A 17,500-nucleotide genomic window follows, 5' to 3' on the forward strand; every position below is an offset into this window, starting at 1 on the left:
TGAATATCCTGAATGATTATTTGCATGTTACAGTCTCTAGTGGATCCAGGAAAATTTAAGGGGGGGGGGGCGCCACTAATTTTCATATATATATAATATTATATATATATGTATATATATATATATATATATATATATATAGATATATATTCCTATGATAGTGTTTTTATTAGTTTCCGTTATGTTATTATTATCTAAATCTTCAATCGTTTTATTGTGCAACTGCGAAGTTTTCCTCCTGTTGCATCTTGAAAACCTTCACTCTCTTTACTCTCAGTTCCCCATTTAGGTCCCAGTGCTTTTTGTCCTAAATTTTATATTCTCTCTCTCTCTCTCTCTCTCTCTCTCTCTCTCTCTCTCTCTCTCTCTCTCTCTCTCTCTCTCAGGTGTTCCACTTTTTATCAGTGAGGAAAAATCGCAACAGCAGAAAGGAGTCAAACCCTGTGAGTAGGCAACTACGGCACAAAGCGAGTTTCTGTCTCTTAGGACACTTCCTACTAACCACACCCTCGGAAAGATGTGTCGATGTTCTCTTGAGTAATTATTTCAAAGTCATCAATTCTAGTAAGAAGAGTGCGGTAAGCGAAATCGTAAATGTTCTGAGAAACAGAAAACATGTGAAATTTTACACCCTTTTTCATGCAGATTGATTACAGAATTTAAAAAGGTATCACAGTAATAATTTTGTTCCATACTAAACCAACCACGATCTACTTTAAAAAAGTAAAACTTTTTAAAAATCTCACTTGGAATGAAAAAAACTTTAGTCATGGTTTAAACTCGCCTTTTATCGAAAAGGTTTATTCCCCTCCATACGATCTGAATGCGAGTTCCGTTAAAATGACTTAGCATAAGAGTTGAAAAGGACAGATCGGCTGTCATCTTGACCCACCAAGCATAACTTTCATGGTTTGTCGAACCAAGATGTGCGGATTAATATCAAACTGATTGACGGAGATTTCCCCAAAGTCTCAGTTAATACGTGTAATATCACAGCAGCATTTAAGGAAAGGGACCCTGCACCCCAGCACGAAGACGAGAGGGCCGTCGTGGTTGTAGTATGCGTGGTGGTAGCACCATGGCTGGCTGGTAGGTAGTACCTACAGGTAGTAGTAGTACCTTGATGCATGGTCGTCGTCGTACCACGCTCACCACATGTCACGTCGCCCGCTCCAGCCGCCACGATTCCTGTCCCTAGTCGTCTGTCCGTCTGACTAATTTTCTCAAAATACCTGTGGCCATTTAGACGTTCGTTACACTCTTTTTTTACCCGGCTGTGTCTGACAACATTTTAGAGGGTGTCATGTTTCTGCCACGAGCACCTCGGCACTTGACACAACCGCTATAATGTTTGATTAACTACCTCTAATAGGGGAGGGTCTTCTTGGAAGCGCCACCGCTCTTCTACCTCGGTGGAATATTGTATTGCGCTTCTCTTCTCTTCTTGATCCTTGTCTCGGGAATGAGAGCCGTCAATTCTATCTAACCTTAGAAATACATCTCTTAATTTTTTTTTCGTGGTTCAGTCTTACCATGAATAAGTGTGGTGGTGTTGATTTATATACTTTAGATGCACTTAAAAATTTAATTCAAAGCATTACTTAAAAATTTAGCACTACTTTTACTCACTTGAGTGCAGTTCCTATAAGCTGTAAGTCACTTTGTGCATAAATGGCGGCTATGATATACAACTTTGAGAATGTACCTGTGAGCAAATCAAATTGGATGAATTGACATTTGAATTTGTGTGGCGAAAAGGAGACCTGGTGGAGAATTTCATTAGGTTTTGCTACTTTATGTTTTTATTACTCTAACTTTAGCTGCGTTTACACCAAGCGAATCGAATCGATTCAGTTCATGAAGACTCGACACGATTCATGATTTGTCTTGATTCGCCGCACTAATTTCAATGTAACCGTTTACACCAAGTGAATCGGCATAATTTGAATGGACTCGATGCGCTTGGTGTAAACGGTTACATTGAAATTAGTGTGGCGAGTCTAAGACGAATCATGAATCGTGTTGATTCTTCATGAATTGAATCGGTTCGATTCGCTTGCTGTAAACGCAGCCTTAGTTTATGAACCTGATTTTTATTCATATGCTTCCCTAAATGTGTAAGATTTAACAGTGAAAATTATAGTCAAGAATTTCATCTTCAGTAAATAGTAAAAGCAAAGTTCATTAATATTGCCCCTAACATGTGTGCTCATATATATATATATAGATATATATATATATATATATATATATATATATATATATATATATATATATTATATATATATATATATGCACATGTACAGTCACTCTGATAAGGGAGCTTACGCCAACTTGACTATTTGGCCTCTTCGGCATTAGCATTTTATTATTATTGTTGTTCTTGTTTTTGTTTGAATGAAGTCCAAACACAATAGTAGCAATACATACAATCAACGGGGATTTATGAAGTTACCCGTTCTCATTATCTCGTTCTTAGGAATTTTGTTTGAAGTTTTCAGCGGTACTGTAGATCGTCAAGTGTATAGCTCCTATGCAAACGGTCCTTCTTTGATCCTGATCAAAGGCTTTGTTGATTTTAAAGTCACTCTTGCTAAATTATGGGGGTAGCTAAGTGTAACACCATTGAGGGTAATTTGTTTGAAGACTTTTGGTCGTTTTGTTTCTCTGAGTTGGTGGAATTTTTTTTTTATTTTATTCACGAGTTCTGAAGAATTCTTACAAGCAGTTTTTTTTTTATTTTCTCTCTCTCTCTCTCTCTCTCTCTCTCTCTCTCTCTCTCTCTCTCTCTCTCTCTCTCTCTCGTGGTGGATTATGTACCCATTCTTTACCCAACATTTTTTTAAACCTTCTTTGATTATTTTTGGGTCATCTTTATTATTATTAATTAATCTGTAATAATGATACTGCTAATAGTTTAATCTGTTTTATCCTTATTTTTGCATTGACTACCGTTTTTGCTTAATGATAATGCAACTGGTTGTATTTTTGGTTTATCCTTATTATTGCATTGGCTACCATTTTTGCTATTACATATTACATGAATAAAGAGATTTCGTCGATATTATTGCAAAGATGTATATAATGATAAGGAAACAAAATATCAGTACATATTTTTAGCTGCTGTTAGATATTGTATTTGAATAGTACCCGTTTGATTTAAACATTTCGATTCAATTTTCTTTTTATTGTTTCGTAATTTTATTGACTGCCATGAAGTATCTCCTCTTGAATTGGCGAACAGGGTCATGATATTTTAACTTGGAATTGGAAATGTTTTCTAAAAAGAATTTATTTTTCTGGTAGAAATCATTTTTGTAAATAGGGAATTCACACAAATTCTGCTGCTTTTATGTGTGGTGTGTGTGTATATATATATATATATATATATATATATTATATATATATATATATATGTTTATATTTGTGTATGTATGTATGTGAGTAAGAGTATGTATTCAGACTACATTGCAAAATTATCAGTATCACCTTTGCGTTAAAAACAAACCCACTGAGTCATTCTCATTGTCCCGTAATTATAATTATTTTTCGCAAAGGCCTTTGTAAGAATTTTTTTTATCTATATTTATTGTGTGGTGGTTAATGTTTTTGTGTGTGGGTGGAGTTCAAAGATATCTGTTGAAGTAAGATTCTCTCTCTCTCTCTCTCTCTCTCTCTCTCTCTCTCATCTCTCTCTCTCATCTCCTCTCTCTCTCTCTCTCTCTCTCTCTCTCTGTCCGTTTTAGTTTTAATTTGTTTGTCATGCTTTGTTGTAATGAGGTTAGGCAAGAACTTTTATAGGGTAACCTTTAAAGTGACTGTTTTGAGTACAAATAATGAAGACTCTTTAAGTCACTGTAATATCCGTTGTATATCCGTTGTTATGTCTTTCCCAAAGGATATTCCCTTTTAAGAAGTGATATCATCCCACGCATGAGGCAATGTTTTGTTCCTTTTCTGGTGACTTTGTAGTTGTGCAAATGTGTTCGTACGTTGGGATAATCGCCCCAGCTCTCTCTCTCTCTCTCTCTCTCTCTCTCTCCCCTAGGAAAGTATTGTTGAGTTTTCTCATTGGGGCTTGCTAACACTGTTATTATGTTCTCAACATTTTCCTCATCATTTGTGTGAATGACTAAAAAGAAAGTTGTGTGTGTGTGTGTGTGTGTGTGTGTGTGTGTGTAATATATATATCTATATATACATACATATAAATATATAATATATATATATATATATATAGAGAGAGAGAGAGAGAGAGAGAGAGAGAGAGAGAGAGAGAGAGAGAGAGAGAGATTTTGTTGGGGCATTGTCAAAATTAACGAGCTGTATTCCAGCACAGTCTCTTGCTTTGATCAGTCCCATATTGCCACTTTTTGTTTGCGGTGTATGTGAGTGAGAAAGAAATAGAGAGCGTGAGATGTGATGATTACGTTTGTAACTTACGTCAGTTCGTTTTTGTCGTGGGGAGGCCAAAGGATATTTAATTATAGATGTGAGGCTATTGCTGATATCGACAGTTCCATCCAGAGTATCAATAAAATTACAAGTTATGAATTGAATCAAAGCAAAACCCTACTGAGTTTTGCTCTAGGGTCATAGACCTCACTATTTCGTTTATATATTCCCCCTTTGTCACTTTTTTTTTCTCAGATATCTGTTTTTTCTTTCTCCAGAGCTAACATTGCCGTTACTGTTTTTTTCAACTGAACTTTTTTTCACTTCTCTTTTTGCCCAGGGGCTTAGCTTAGATCATATGGTGATGCGTAGACTTGGTATCTGAGAAATTGAAGTTTAGTCTCTCTCTCTCTCTCTCTCTCTCTCTCTCTCTCTCTCTCTCTCTCTCTCTCTCGTACAGATCAAACGTCACTTGTAACTATAGCTCTTCTTCGTAACAGTGCACGTACTCCACACTCCTGAATCCTTTACAAGACTCGTTTTCGGCCCCATGGCTTTATTTGCTTCTACTCAAGGAAAATTTTGATCTGCAAGCCAAGGTAAAAGTTGTGATGAAATTGCGTAATATTTCCTTTGTAAATGAATACCTAAGAGCACTTGTGTATGTGAGTGCGTGTAGGTGTTCGCCTATGTGTGTGTGTGTGTGCGCGCGCGTGGCAAGAGGTATACTTCAGAATGAAATGAAATATCACCATAAATTATTGTTCCACATTTGGTGAGTTAGGTCATCACTATCAGCTGTCCATACAGGCATTAATATGATACATTTAAGTAGTAATATTTATTACTTGCTTTGAGAGAGAGAGAGAGAGAGAGAGAGAGAGAGAGAGAGAGAGAGAGAGAGAGAGAGGTTTAACCTTCCGTGTATGCATTTATTCCTGTATATATATAATATATATACTGTATATGTCCTGTGTATATCCATCTATCCTTGAGGAGTCTGAATAATCAAGGATGGCGGAGAGTCTGCAGCAGCGTCGTAGCCTCATATTGGGGTTGGCGGAGTGAATGCATAATGAATGACAACCTGAGTGACAGAACAGTAATAAAGCGACCTATAAACCTCGAGAGAGAGAGAGAGAGAGAGAGAGAGAGAGAGTTGGTCTTTGGTTATCACATCTCAATATGCCTCTTTTGTGATGTCATGCACTCAAGATAGCTCCGGAGGTTTATCGAGACAGTGGCCTTTGGTTGTTCGTACGTCATCAATCAGTTCAGACTGTGTGTGTGTGTGTGTGTGTGTGTGTGTGTATGTGTGCGTTCGTTTGTGTGTGTGGCTCGTTTGTCTCCCAAATAGCCTTTCGGAGTCTGGCGTACCCTCCTTGGAACTTGGGGACGTGATCTGTAAAATAGTGTATTCTAACTTGATCATATTATTTTATTAGTATGGCGTCTCTTGTTTTTTCCTTTCATTTTCTACTTTTCACGTTATGTCTAATTTTATCTCTTCAGACTTCAAAAAGTTTAACAAATGAAGAAGTTGCATGTAGTATGCATGATATTCCGAATTTCTAGGTTAATTATTATTGATTAGTTTATATTCAGTCTTTTTTTATTTTAATTGTTTGATTGACAGCGTATTTACAGTGTTATCAGAATTGTCAGTCTCGGTGAATCATAAGACGCCAAGCTGTTCCCCTTCATTCACATCTTTGGTATTATAGTTGAAATATTCATATCTGGATTTTTGAGTGCTGGAATTCATGAGCTTAGATTATCTAATTATGTAAGGACTTATTAATGACTTAATGAATTAGCTCTCTCTCTCTCTCTCTCTCTCTCTCTCTCTCTCTCTCTCTCTCTCTCTCACTGTTTGTTTGTTTGTGTGTGTGTGTGTGTGCGCGTGTGCGTGCGTGCGTTTATTTATTGATTTTTTTGTTGTTGCGAGAATGAAGTATTTTCGCTGAAGTTTACAGATGCTGAAGGGTTCAGTTGCGTGAACTTAACACCTCAGGTAGTATGCTATAAATGAAAGTTCCTTATTGGTAACTGATGAAACTAGGAAGTAACAACACTTGATTTCCTTGGGCTAATTAGTTTTAATAATTGGGATATATATATATATATATATATATATATATAATATATATATATAAATGTATATATATATAATGTGTGTCGTAAATAATCATCTCCCATAAAAAGCGGAAATTCATAAATATGCTGATAAACTGGTGTACGCATGGCATTGAATTATTTTGCTAACTCAAGACATGCACGCCATTTAGATCATCTATCTTGTGAGCCTGAATGAATCGCCTTATTATTGGTTGGGCTAACATTGACCAGACTAATGTCAAGCCTATCGGGCCGATGGGATACTTCAATGAGATTTCCTCTCTCTCTCTCTCTCTCTCTCACACACACACACACACACACACACACACACACACAGAGTTTGCATAATGAGCTAAGATTAAAAGGAGGCCGCTTCCTTTTCATGCCATTTAATGATGTGATTCCGAGAACGCTTGGCAAGTCACTTCATACTTTTATCAGTTAGTGTCAGCTATGCCTAGAAAGTTATCATCTTGAGTTGTAGCTACAACAAGGCCAAGTAACGTTTTGTAGTTCCATGTCCCCTCATCTTTCTCGTGATTTTGACTCCGAAATATAACTTTCGCAAAGCACATCCTTACATACTGTATGGTAGATTTTTTTTTTTTATCCTGGTATAGTGGACATACTGAGACGTGAAAAGTTGCTAAAATATAGCGTGACTGTGTTTAAAGATATTGCATTAACAATTCCGTCGGACTTAAAAGATGCTGTCTTGTCCCTTCTGATGTTTAGTTTCCTCATATTTCATTTACTTTAAGGTGTGGAAATTCACTTCGTTATAAAATCGTTTTGTTGTTGAATGGCATTCCTATAGTATCGAAGTGTATGTTTACATTTTTACATACTTATTGTGTATAAGATCAGTTCTTGGTTATCAGTACCTTATAGACACAGTTTATGTCTCCCGTAATTTTCCCATATGTTTAGTGTCAGTGAGAAATTCCCACTTACCTTGTCTTCGAAACTCGTACACGATTGGAGATTGGTGTCTGTCACCTTATCTATCTCCCTTACCTTGTCATTGCAACTTCTTCACGGTTGAAGGAGTTTTAGTTATTCTTGGTATAAGGGTAGTCCATCATGCATAGATGTGCATAATGTCCGTCAGTCTGCCAATACACGAACTCATTATTGGCCGTGATATTTGAAGTCTTGAGAAGTCTAGGGCCATTCGTGTCTCTAAGGAGAGTGACCTTGTGACTTTGACCCTAACTTCTATATTTAAAAATAGAAAATCCAAATGGAGAATTTGTATTTCACTAACTCTTCTTGTTGGGAAAGTTGTCGGATTTATCTACCTTGACTAGCACCATAATGGTGACGTCTTCAACATTCATCATTTGGAATGTTCATAAAGCGGAGTTGGTTAGGGTCGATAGGGGACATATCTTTAAAAAAAAAAGGGGGGGGGGGGGGGGACGATGCCGGTTAATATATATGCAGTAATATATTCGCATGTATCATTGTCCATCGCAGTGGTGGGTTTTCTTTTGCGTAGTTTAATCATTAGTTTTTCCTTAAAACACTTCAGTGTCAGACGTAGAATCTTCACAGATCCCTCCTTTTGTATTGTTTATGGACAGTATCTCGAGTCATTTTCTCCCTCGACACTACTACCCTCGGGAGAAAGACGACGACGGTGAGGGAGGAGGACCTTGCTTCCCCTGATGAGAGCTGTTAGCGTCGAGATGCCAAGGGACGATACGTCACGTCAAAAGAAAGTGATAAGCGTCTTTTCGGAGTTGACTATTCGTCGACCCTTTTTAATCAAGATGTAAACATCCTGCCCCCGTCCTCATCATCACATCTTCCTAACGACAGCTTCTCTCTCTCTCTCTCTCTCTCTCTCTCTCTCTCTCTTCCTTCCTCCAAAACTCTCATTAGCCCATCTCTTTATTTTTACACTTTGAGCTCCGAGTGTAAGGGTTGATGCTCCCTGGCCCTCCACCTCTTCCCCTCCTCCTTCCATCCTCGTCCGCCTCCCTCCCCCCCCCCCCCCCCCTCCCCCTCATTTCCCCCCTCATCTCTGCCTACCGGATTTTGATGCTTTATCCTTTGTTCTTATTGGTTTTTGTTTGTCCCGAGTCGTTGTTTGGAATCTCTTTGTAAGTTTTGTTTTGATTATTTCCTACTGTATTGACCCATGTTTATAGGCTTGAAACTGGCACTTTTGTAATTATATGGACTTTGTGGAAAAATCTTCTGCGTATATAATTTTTGTATGTCTGTTGGAGCGATAACCCTTGTATTGATTTTTGTTAATGTTGTTATGCTTTGCCTTCCTTCTCCTTCGTTTCGCTTTGACTCATCAGTGCGCTTCATTTGTTTGTTTGTTCCAACGTTTTTGGACGGGCCTACTTCACTTGTTTGAAATGCATCGTTTACATGTCACGTTTAAAGTTTTTTTTTTTTTTTTTTTCGTTTACGGTATTGAATATTTGAAATATAGGGAAGCGTTGCATGTAATACTAATTTAAACAGTTTATGTGTTTTCTTTCATGGATACTTGTTGATTCTCTTTCCTGCGTTTATCTGCCAGCAATAATTTCTGATTTCCATTCCTAAGGCCTTTCTAATTTGTTATTCGTTGGTCCCTTGATCTTTCTGTCCGTTCATTTGCTCGCTTTCAAGTTCTTTGATTTACACATTCATTATAAACGCCTTGGTTCGAATTCCCAGACCGGGCACTTGAGGAATACTGAAGTTCCTCCTCCTCTTCACAGATACTTTGATACCCATTCCCTTCTCGATGCTTCCCTGTCTCCTTTCTTTCCGACCCAATGTCGCCTGATGCTGAATCACCTCGGAAAATTCTGGGAAAACGCGGAATTCCCAGTAAAAGACTTCACAGATTGATTTCCCGCTACCCGGAACCACCCCGTGATTGGAACTTCCTGCAGTTTCTTGAGGATTCTTTTGTATCGGCCGTATAGGCCCCGAGTGGGCGTGGGATGATGGTGCTGCTGTTTGGGCGGCAGCAGTAGCCTGGCAGCGTTGGTGGTGGTACTGACCTCGTTGTAGAAGTGATCAGATAGTCATCATGATTTAGTGCCCTCGCTACCACTTCTCTCTCTCTCTCTCTCTCTCTCTCTGTTTGTTTGTAGAAAGATAGGGGGTGGGGAGGGTCTTTGACTGTGTATTTACGTACGTGTGTACGAGGAGAGAGGTCTAATATCGTATGGGAATAAATGTTTCGCTAACCTTGTAAGATAATACGACCCAGCTGACAGAATATAGGGAAATGCTGGATGTTGGTCGCTGAAAGCTGTACTCTGTTGATAGTTGCGTATTAAATCAGTAAATTTCACGTTGTTTGTATTCATTGAATTGTGTTGTCGAAAGTAGTGAAGTAATTGCAAAGGGAACAAGTAAAAAATGTACCGTAGTTTCTTTACCGCAGTCGAGTTTTCTGCACAGCGCATAATTCTTTATAAAGCTCAGCCGTCCTTGGCGGCCTGTGTTGTTGTGTTTCTAGAGGGCTACAATTTGGTATGTTTGATGATTGGAAGGTGGATGGTCAGCCTACCAATTTGCAGCTCTCTGTTTTCGGTATTTTTTAAGATCTGAGGACAGAAAAGGTGCGGAGGGACAGACTCATCTAAATAGTTTTGTTTTACAAAAAACTAAAATGTGGGTGGCCTCGTTCTTCACGCGGAATATTTTTCGCATTGGTAAGGGAAGTTGAAAAGGAAATCAGAGGAGAACTTACAAGAGAGAGAGAGAGAGAGAGAGAGAGTCATAACTACATCGTGTCTGTTAGAGCATTTATCAGATCTGGAATGAGCTTTGAGGCATTCCGATAGAGTGGTCGTTGTTAGCGTAAAGAGGTTCTTGTTCACCAGTCTTCTAGCTGTTATGAGTTATCTGTCCTCATGTATATTCAGGGAAACAAGTCTTGAGCACTGCAGCTATAAAAGCTTTCGATGTTGGATACTCTCTGCGCACGCATTATTTTTTATCGCTACCATTTCTCATGTACAGTAGGCGTTTGCCGTATAATTCAGGGCGGTTTACATTGTATTGTTTATATCTGTTATCACCTAGGGCATCTCTGTTCATCGTCCAGAATCTGGTGTAAGGAATCTTTCATCATTTCTTTTGCTAGTTTGCTTTCAGAAGTTACAAAGGACCTGAGTCAGTAACCCTCTATGGAAATGATAGCTATTATTTCACTGGTCATTGCATTGTTCAGGGCAGTCGCCTTGGCGTTAGTGAGACTTCATGAAATTTTACGGGAGCTCTTGAAGGCTTTCTGTTGTGTGCGCTCATGCGTCTGCAAATTCATCTAAATATTCAGATATGGTGATTAGTATTATCTGTTCAAAGACCGTGGACGACAGTAGTTTTTATGGCCTTTCTACGGAGCCATTCCATTAGGTGGCTAGGAACAAGGATGGAAAGAAAACGACGATTTTTTAACTTTGTTTTCAAGATTCCTGTCAGAGATCTGTGGATTTTATGTCTAACAGTAAAGTACATTTATCTTTCCTTCTTGTATTCCCATATGATCATGGTTTTTTAATATATTGTTGACTTCATATATATATATATATGTATAAAATATATTATATAATATATATATATATATATGAGAGAGAGAGAGAGAGAGAGAGAGACTAATTTAGGGAAACATTTGGCACCACACATTCTGTCTACGAACTTAATGTTTGGGACAATTATATAAGCTCCGTAAATCCCATAAATGGCTTTAATGACATCTCCTTCCAAGACCCATAGTACGTGAAATCTTGATGTTCACTTCCCCGTTGCTTTTTGTGTGTGTTATAATTGTTAAATGCATCGTGTGCGTAACACCTCTGTTATTACGTACCGCGTAGCATGTTAGAAATATTAAGATAATTCGCACCTCGTGTTTCCACCTGTTTGCCTATATTTGTTGCGGTCTCTCTACGATGAAGTTGATGAATATTACCTATCCGTTCATATGCGATGGTATGCTCTAGATTTTTACCACAGTTACTGTATGGTTATTTTGTCGGTAATTTTACTTGCTGGTGACGCAAAAATAAGTATATAGGGGGGCGTTTCCTTGATGATGATGATGTGTTTACAACGAGAAAAGACTGAACATCGTTATATATCATAAAGATTTTTTCCCTGTCCTTGACATTGTATGAGTGAATTATATTATATATATATATATATATATATATATATATATATATATATGTGTGTGTGTGTGTGTGTGTGTGTGTGTGTGTGTATGTGTGTGTGTATTTTTTTTTATTTATTTATTTATTTATTATTTTTTTTTGTGATAGGTAAGATGGGTGAAAGAAGAGTGAGGGCAATTAGCTAAGCTAACCATGGTAGGGAAAAGTGTAGAAAGTTAAGTATTAGTAAGAGTAATGTAAAGTGTGGTTTATCCATAATTTTATTTGGGTAAGGGTACAATTTTCTATATTAACATAATACAATAATGATTTTACATTATATTAACATGGTCAATTGTACAGATTACATATTTTGAATTTTATTTCTTAAAAGTTCAATCATATTTAATTAAGTTCCAATTTTCTAATTTTAACTTTAATTTTAATTATCATAATGATTTTGCATGATATATTAGGAAAGCACAAAAGGTAGGGGTTTTTCAGAAGACATCCCGTAGGTTTTTCCAAAGCTGCCTCGGCGTGGAACACTGAAATTTTTATGTCAACATTTATATACACATTCGGTGTTTTTAATGAACATTTCTTGAGATCCTTCCTTGACCTTTGGTGTTGTGACGCCATTTGAAGACGACCAGACAAATAATGATTCCCTGGTTCTTTGTTCCGTGCTCGTTATGTCCCGCTAGACATAAACGTATGTTTTTAATGTTGTGATGCCATTGTAAATGCAAATAGAAATGAATGCCTCCTCGCAAGTAACCTCTGGCCTTGCCTTAAGACCTGACCTGACCCTTCCGAAAGCAAACTACCAACGCAGTTATTAGCCAGAAAGATTCTATTTTACTGTCCAATTCACATAGTGCTCTTCTTTTTTTTACGATGATTTCTTATGTATATTGTAACAGTCCTTATCAATTTCATTATAAATAAGCCCAAAGCAATCAGATAGAATGACATTTTTGCAGAACTTAGTATATGAAACGGGTAGTGAAAATCTAGTTAAAACGTTTAGAATTACAAGTCAAGATTCCTGATGATTGTCACTTGAAATGGAAAATAATTTTCTCCGCCTAATCGGGAAGGACAATATGAAATCCCGGAAGATAATTATAGTTTTGTATTGTATAAACGACAATATCACAAGGGAGCGCCCATAGTTATCAGCCTATCATACATAAGGTACTAATGGTAATTACCTTCAAATCCTTATAATCAATAACAACACAAACCAAAAGTAAGAAGAGAACGAACCTGATGCACTTCTCTTCTTCACAGAGCTTCTATTTATTTCTTTTTATTTTTAGTTTTGCGGCCTTTTATTTTCGTCGCGAAGTTTTATTGATCGTAAAGAAACGAAACAGGTTTTATGCTCGAAATGAAGACGAGTATTTTCTATCATCTCCCGAAGGTAAATGTCAAGTTTATTTGAAGGAAATGTTTTTAATGACTTCGCCAGCTCGCTTTGTAAGGGATGAGTAACATTTATTCGTCTCGGATGGTCACTGATATTGCCGCGAAATATTCTGCTCTTAACGCTTCATTCTTTTATGGTGTAGTTTTCACGGTAAAAGTAATAGTGATGGTGGTGATGATGGAAACGAAAGAAATCACTGTCATTTAACGTGACATGGTACTGGAACAACATTTTTAAAAGTTACTATTCGGGTGGTCGTCATGATGATGATAATTAAAAAAATTAAGAAATATTCATAGTAGCGTGAGTCTTAAAACGGAGTATCAAATCCACTATTATGTATATGTACTTTACATATATCTAAAGATAAATCTAGATAGCTTTCGGGAAACATCTCGATTTCCCTTTTCAATCGAACAGATTCCCGAAAGCTGTCTGTATAGTTTTATCATTCAATGTATGTACATTTACATAGCTGTGGATTTGTTTCTCCGGTGATAATAATAATAATGATAAAAATCCTAAGTATCTTATGAAGATTACACTCATCATATAATATTTTAGTGGAAGTATAGATGAAAATTGTGATTACAGTAATTGTCGCCTGAAATAATGGAGACATAAATACGATAAATGTCACCGGAAATAATGAAGACAGTTCTTTATGCATGTACAACTCAATTTTTTTTAATATAATAAGCTTAGGGATATCTCGCTGCATCCTGTGAATTAGGTAAATAATTTTCTCCAAAATTAACTCGCTATTATGACAGATGAATGTCGTAATCCAGGATTAAAAATGTAAATTATTCGTTTATATTTGCGAACTAAAGGGGGCGGAAAATGGAAAAAGCAAGTTTAGGGCCCTCGTGCAAGAGGTGGATTCTGAACGATATATTGAGGATGATTGCGTCAAATTTATGCTCTTGTTTCGCGTACGCATACACATAAACCCCCCTCCCCCCCTCCCCCCTCCCCCCTCCCCTCCCCTCCCTTTTCACTCTCTCTCTCTCTCTATCTCTACTCTCTCAACTATATATATATATATATATATATATATATATATATATATATATATATATATATGTAAGGTGTGTGTGTAGAGAGAGAGAGAGAGAGAGAGAGAGAGAGAGAGAGAGAGAGAGAGAGAGAGTAAATAGAGAGAGATGCAGAGAGAAATTATAACAAACATAGATCTCCGAATGAGAGATCCAAGTGTGCTTTCTGAAGCCGGTTCATCCATCACGACTGAGTGAGTATTTTGATGTTTTATTGTGTCTGTGTGGAAGTTCAAATAGAACAAGAACTTAATGATGCATGGATAGAAAAAGTTAAATGTAGGTTTTTTAGTGCTTAATGGAAGTAACTGCTGTTGATATGTGTGGTCGTCAGGAGGTTTAGTAATGAAAGGACATAAGGAGTTGGTGGGACTTCAAGTGAGATGATTTAGCAGTGTAGGTATTGGGTTGTGTGGCTGACAGGGGTTTGTAAGGTATTTCTACATTGGAGAAAGGTCATAAAGGAATGTGTGAGAGGAAGAGCTTTTCTCTCGTATAAAGGTGAAATAGATGACAATGATAATTGAAGACTTTAGATGCTATTTACGAGGAAGGGTAGACAGTACGATTTTGATTGGGGAAGTAAGACTATGTGGCTCAAGTGTGTATGTGTGTGTGTGTGTGTGTGTGTGTGTGTAATATATATATATAATATAATATATATATATATATATATTATTATTATTATAAAGATTGTGAGAAGTTTGAAAGGGTAAAGCTCATTTTGACATACATCATCCTAGAAAAGGCTCAGAATATAATGGCGAAAGAGGCAATAGATTTTGAGGATGCATGATACAGAAGATATATAAGTAGGCTAGTTGAAAGCTATTACAAATTTTATGATGGGCGCTAAATTTGTGACGGGTTTAGTGTGAAAGTGTCTCTTGAGACAAGGGATTGTAATGTCCATGGCTCTTGAATATCTTTATAAATAGAACGGCATGGTGAATCAAAGAGAGAACATTTGAAGGTGCAAAGTTGGGAAGTAAAAAATATGAGTCGTCAGTGTGGAATATCTGATGATTGCAGAGAATATAGAACTGATTGTTAGTAATGTAGAAAAACTTTATAAGTAGTGGAAAAGTATAACATTGTTTGCAAGAGGAGAAATTTGCAGGTAGATATGACCAGTAGTAAGGTTAAGAAGGTTATCAATAGGAAGAAGGCGGAGCAGTGAGTGAATGGTTGTTGTAAGAATGGAGTATGTCTTAGTTTTACCAGACCACTGAGCTGATTGATAGCTCTCCTAGGGCTGACCCGAACTATTAGATTTTTATTAGGTGGCTATGAACCAGTTGGTTTCAGAGCAACGGAACCTACAGCTTATTGTGGGATCCGAACCATATTATATCGGGAAATGAATTCATAATCACCAGAAATGAATTCCTCTGATTCGGTTGATATGAGTAGATCTAGGAAGATGGTGAAGTGGATAATAGTTGCATGGCAAAATAAGGTGATGCAGAACAGGGAGAATGGTGTGTACTCTAGATCAGGAAGAAACTTGGAGCATATAAGAAACCATGGTTTGACCATGTGGCAAGAGTTGAGGACGATAATTTGGTAAAGATTTGTATAATTCGGATGTGTTTGGAGAGAAGAAAGAAAAAAACTTAGAGAGGTTGGATGATTGACATGAGGTATAGGAGAGGAAATACCCCAGTAGAGTTATTCAATGACGTAGGGTGTGCAGTGTCTGATGGCTTCCTTATGAACCTTTCTTGTTATTTGGATGAAGTCGTTTATGGTGAGGGAGTTTTCTGCACGATTCAGTAGGTAAACTATGGATGAGGCACTGACGTTGTCATTTCATTTTCTCTTTCCGTAAAAGAAAACTATTGAGGTCGCTTTTTGTCTGTCTGTCCGCCCTCAGATCTTAGAAACTACCGAGGTTGGAGGACTGCAAATTGGGATGTTGGTCATCCACTCACCAATCATCAAACATATCAAACTGCAGCCCTCTAGCCTCAGCAGTTTTTATTTTACTTAAGGTTAAAGTTAGCCATGATCGTGCGTCTGGCGACGATATAAGAAGGCCACCACCGGGCCGTAGTTAAAGTTTCATGGGCCGCGGCTCTTACAGCATCATACCGATACCACCGAAAGATTATACGCTGTGCTGAAAACTCGATTGCTCTCTCTCTCCTCTCTCTCTCTCTCTCTCTCTCTCTCTCTCTCTCTCTCTCTCTCTCTCCTTCCTTCCTTCCTTCCTTCCTTCCTTGAAATACAGTTAAAGAAAAGGGCCTTTACCCAGGAAGTGATAGTGCATGCGTAAGAAATAGGTGAAGGGTATAGTGTGTATAGGGGCGTCTTATGTGCTTCTAATGAACTCGAGCCAATAAATGAAGCGTCTAATGTAGAAGTTCTCTGCACAGGGTTTGTTTCACGCTAGTAAACAAGTAAAGGTATTGTCTCTGCGTATTTTCTCAGAGTCTCGCTGTTTTGGCGGAGGAAGAAACTATATATATATATGTGTATATATATATATATATATATATATATATATATATATGTGTGTGTGTGTGTGTGTGTGTGTGTGTGTTTTTTATTAAAAATAAATAGGTCAAGGACCCTGGGGGAATAAGTAATTAAATGTTTCATAAATGTTTACGTATTTCGTGAAAATGAGACAAACATTTTCTCTAGAAAATGATAGCTTCAGAGGGTGGATATTTAATTTACATATTACTCATTGCTTCATTCTTGTTCCCGCTCCTGACTGACAGTGGAACTTATGTATGGAATGTTCATTAAGGCAATGCTTATGCCCACAAAAAATTCTCACGACGCTTCCTGGACCGGACGTAAGTCTTTCTTAAAATTTATTTATTTATTTTTATTTTTTTTTTACTTCAATTGTAGTACTTTTCTTCCTGTCTAGAATTTCCTGTCATTAGTTACTGTAGGATTCGTGTCACATGTTATTTTGCTGCCGTCTTCTCTCATATTCCGTGTATGACCAAACTATCTCTGTACAATGTGGCTCATATTTCCAGCTCTTCCGAGCATTATCATGTACTCACACCCTTCTAAGAAGCCTTTCTTCTTGCATATTTACTTTACAGATACGTGATCTGTGGCAACCAATATTCATATACTATCGGTAACATAGAACATTGTTGAGATTATGGCTCAAAGAATCGTCCTTAAGTTATCTCTGAAGAAAATTGAACCCATTGGGCCTTAGATCCCCTACATGAGTGTAGGATGAAGGTCCCGAACTTCAGGTCAGTGAAGTCCCTATGGTTGGGACTTGAAGTCTCTGAGTTTTGAATTCTCTTCGCTTTGGACGTTATTGGTGTATTAGTCTGTATAAAATCGTTAAGCGTATTTGAGATTAATAGGTCGTTTGATAGATACACATTGGACTTTAA

General features: G+C 37.3%; 1 protein-coding gene across 4 annotated transcripts in view; it reads left to right on the plus strand.

Moving 5' to 3' along the window:
- The window catches only part of LOC135195630 (transcription factor 12-like), a 642,011-nt gene that overhangs the window by 92,407 nt on the left and 532,104 nt on the right, over positions 1–17,500 (plus strand). The gene's annotated exons all lie outside the window — the stretch shown is intronic.

This window comes from Macrobrachium nipponense, chromosome 16, assembly GCF_015104395.2.
Source record: "Macrobrachium nipponense isolate FS-2020 chromosome 16, ASM1510439v2, whole genome shotgun sequence".
NCBI classification, from domain to species: domain Eukaryota; kingdom Metazoa; phylum Arthropoda; class Malacostraca; order Decapoda; family Palaemonidae; genus Macrobrachium; species Macrobrachium nipponense.